This window comes from Nuphar pumila, chromosome 12 (assembly GCF_984573655.1).
Source record: "Nuphar pumila chromosome 12, dmNupPumi1.hap1.1, whole genome shotgun sequence".
NCBI lineage: Eukaryota > Viridiplantae > Streptophyta > Magnoliopsida > Nymphaeales > Nymphaeaceae > Nuphar > Nuphar pumila.
This window is the reverse complement of record NC_143260.1, coordinates 60,272,010-60,276,394: the sequence shown is the minus strand read 5'-3', so window position 1 is coordinate 60,276,394 and position 4,385 is coordinate 60,272,010.

Below are 4,385 nucleotides of genomic sequence, written 5' to 3'. Positions count from 1 at the left end.
CCATTTTTTTTATCAGTTTTATCAATTTTTATTCATTTTTTTATCCATTTTTCTCCTTAATTCTTATTTTCAAAAATACCCTTTCAGGTTAAGGGATAAACCTGATGCCTCTTTTCCCATGAGGTATTTCTTTTTTCTTCTTTCTTTATCCCCCCTTTAGGTTAAGGGATAAACCAAAAAACCTCATCCTACGAGGTCTTTCTTTCCTCAGGATAAGGGATAGTCCTGAATGTCTTTCTCTTTTAAAGTTTCATTAATCTCCGCTAAATCTTTTTCTTTATTCAATTTTATCAATTTTAATTCTTCCAATTCTTTATCAAAGCCTTTTTATCAGCTTTTGCTTAAATTTTATTTTCTTCCCATTCAGGATAAGGGATAATCCTGAAACCCCTCATAGGAGCGACAATGCTACCCGTGAGAATTCTTTTACAAAGATGATTCCCATAAAATCTCCTTGATTCTTCTCCTTTGTCAAATCTCCCATCAATTTCTATCTCTTCTCATTTGTTTTTTTTTGTTATTTTCTCTCCAATCAAGATAAAGGGGCAATCAGATCATTCAGTCCCCTAAATGGTCATTCTCAATCCCAGGTCCGGTCCTCGCACTCGCAAATTTCCAAAACTCAATCTCTTGTCAAAAACCCGAGTTTTCACTCGGGCTTCTCCCTTTATTCTTTCGTTCGAAGTTCCGAGTTCCGACTCGGACCTCCTTTTGAATCCAATCCTCGCATTGGAAATCTTTCATCCCTTTGGAAATCCGCATTCCAGCTCGGGTTTTCCTTCTATTATTTTCAATCGAAGTTCTGAGTTCCGACCAGGACATCCTTTTGAATCCAATCATTGTATTGGAAATCCATCATTTCTTTGAAAATCCGAGTTCCAGCTCGGGTTTTTCTTCTATTATTTTCGGTCGAAGTTCCGAGTTCCGACTCGGACTTCCTTTTGAATCCAATCCTCGTATTGGAAATCCTTCATCCCTTTGGAAATCCGAGTTCCAGCTCGGGTTTTCCTTCTATTATTTTCAATCGAAGTTCTGAGTTCCGACCAAGACTTCCTTTTGAATCCAATCATTGTATTGGAAATCCATCATTTCTTTGAAAATTCGAGTTCCAGCTCGGGTTTTTCTTCTATTATTTTCGGTTGAAGTTCCGAGTTCCGACTCGGACTTCCTTTTGAATCCAATCCTCGCATTGGAAATCCACCATTTCTTTTTCCCCTTCAGGATAAGGGATAAACCTGATGCCTCCTGCTAACGAGGTATTTCTTTCCTTCTTTCCCAATTCAGGATACGTGGATAAATCTTGAAAACAGACCACATGCAGTTAGGATGTGATGGTCCATTGAATCCAGAATTTCTCATATTTTACTCATCTTTACAACCCAGTCCTCGCACTAGGGTATTTCCCAAAATCTTCAATCATATGTTGAGCTCATTTGGAAAATCCGGTTCTCGCGCCGGTAACCTTCTAAATTCAGTGCTCTGATCAAATTCTTTCCTTTTACAAAAATTTAAGATCTGACTTAAATCTGATGTATTTCCAAAAGATCCAGCATCTCACTGGTCATGTATTTTCAAAAGATCCAACTTTCGTTGGTCATGTATTTCCAAAAGATCCAGCTTTTGCTGGTCATGTATTTCAAACGTTCCAGCTTTCTGCTGGTCATGTATTTCAAACGCTCCAGCTTCTGCTGGTCATGTATTTCAAAGGTTCTAGCTTTTGCTGGTCATGTATTTCTAAAATCAAGAAATTGCGACTCAAGGTCTCATCAAAATCTATATTGAGTGATTATTTCACAAAGAATTCATGAAAACTTTGCCAATTTGCTAAAAGCATTTGTTGATTCTAAATATTCTTACTACACGAAAAGAATTTTCTCAGATTACCTCCTGTATTTCCTTTCAAAAGGTGAAACTTTTTGCGAAAAAGAGGTAAAATTCAAATCTTTTCCTGTTGATCAACCAAAAGGATGTAAGAAATATCCTCGATATGATCAATAAAAGAAATCTTCAATGATGTTGAAAAGCCAGAAGCGAATTGATATTGATCTTGGCTATGGCGCGTGTTTTAAAATGACTTTCTGGCAATCAGGCAGTGGAAATATCTTGAGCTATAAAAAGAATTCACTCAACCCATCTCTTCTCATTTTCGTTTAAAAGTTGCAATCAAATATCCGCAAAAGGGATCTCTCAATTGTCGTCAAGATGAAGGCGAATTAAGCGAGTAGATCCCCGGGGCCAAAAAAGATTTGAAACATCTCCAAGATGACGGAGTTTGTGACGGATCCTTCCAGGGAAAGTTCGGATCACTGTCGAGATGAAGGCAGATGTGATGAGCCTACCGACAAACCCTAAAAGATATTTGATTTCTGCTAAAGACCTTTTTGAGCCAATGTCATCAATAGAATCCCTGAGATAAAAGAAGGATCGGAACATCTCCAAGATGAAGGAGTTTGTGACGTACCCTTCCCTGAAAAAAGAGAGAAAAGTCAGAACATCCAAATGAAGGATGATGTGAAAGACCGAGAAAGCCCAATGACTCAAAAAGAGTGCAAAAAGATCATCGTAGAGAAAACACCCAGATATCAAACTGCCAAAGTTGCCAGAAGTCATCTTTTCTCATGCAAAATTATTTTATCAATATCTCTTCATTTCCTGCTTTTATGAAGTTAAGAATATTTCTTTTATTCTCATATCAGGGAAATGGATAGCTTCCTTGAAGAAAATCATCAGCGCTAAATTTTGAATTTGACTCTTAGAACCGAGAAGCTAACCTCATTAGAGGAAATACTCTAGGTAAAAGAGGGAATATCTTTGCACATACATGCACATTTAGAAGCATCTTAATCTACTATGATTTTATCTTATTGGCAAAACTTTCTAGCTATTCCAAGAATTAAATAAACATTCAATATTCACTTTGATGCAACCTAGCGTTGTTTGTATTTCCCAAAAAGAGTTGCCTCAGAAGAAGTATCTCCTCCTGTCCCATCACGGTTTTCTCATTAACGAATTTCGTATGGATGACCCACTCAGGATAAGGGTCAAAAACCTGAAATTTCTTGCGAAAGATTCTTTGATTTCAAAAGCTATTTCAGTCTCAGCAATGAGATACCCAATTTCTTCCCCTTTTCAAAGCTTTAGGGACTCTATATTTCCTCCTTTCGCAAAAACCCCTCTCGGATTTGTTCGTCCAAATTCCGAAGGTCCCATTATGGTTTTTTCCATTTTTGAGAAACCTGTATGGTAGATTTCCCCCACTCAGGATAAGGGTTAAACCTGAACCATTTTGCGAAAGATTCTTTGATTTCAAAAGCTATTTCAGTCTCAGCAATGAGACGCCCAATTTCTTCCCCTTTTCAAAGCTTTAGGGACTCTATATTTCCTCCTTTCGCGAAAACCCCTCTCGGATTTGTTCGTCCAAATTCCGAAGGTCCCATTATGGTTTTCTCCATTTTTGAGAAACCTGTATGGTAGATTTCCCCCACTCAGGATAAGGGTTAAACCTGAACCATTTTGCGAAAGATTCTTTGATTTCAAAAGCTATTTCAGTCTCAGCAATGAGACGCCCAATTTCTTCCCCTTTTCAAAGCTTTAGGGACTCTATATTTCCTCCTTTCGCGAAAACCCCTCTCGGATTTGTTCGTCCAAATTCCGAAGGTCCCATTATGGTTTTCTCCATTTTTAAGAAACCTGTATGGTAGATTTCCCCCACTCAGGATAAGGGTTAAACCTGAACCATTTTGCGAAAGATTCTTTGATTTCAAAAGCTATTTCAGTCTCAGCAATGAGACGCCCAATTTCTTCCCCTTTTCAAAGCTTTAGGGACTCTATATTTCCTCCTTTCGCGAAAACCCCTCTCGGATTTGTTCGTCCAAATTCCGAAGGTCCCATTATGGTTTTCTCCATTTTTGAGAAACCTGTATGGTAGATTTCCCCCACTCAGGATAAGGGTTAAACCTGAACCATTTTGCGAAAGATTCTTTGATTTCAAAAGCTATTTCAGTCTCAGCAATGAGACGCCCAATTTCTTCCCCTTTTCAAAGCTTTAGGGACTCTATATTTCCTCCTTTCGCAAAAACCCCTCTCGGATTTGTTCGTCTAAATTCCGAAGGTCCCATTATGGTTTTCTCCATTTTTGAGAAACCTGTATGGTAGATTTCCCCCACTCAGGATAAGGGTTAAACCTGAACCATTTTGCGAAAGATTCTTTGATTTCAAAAGCTATTTCAGTCTCAGCAATGAGACGCCCAATTTCTTCCCCTTTTCAAAGCTCTAGGGACTCTATATTTCCTCCTTTCGCGAAAACCCCTCTCGGATTTGTTCGTCCAAATTCCGAAGGTCCCATTATGGTTTTCTCCATTTTTGAGAAACCTGTATGGTAGATT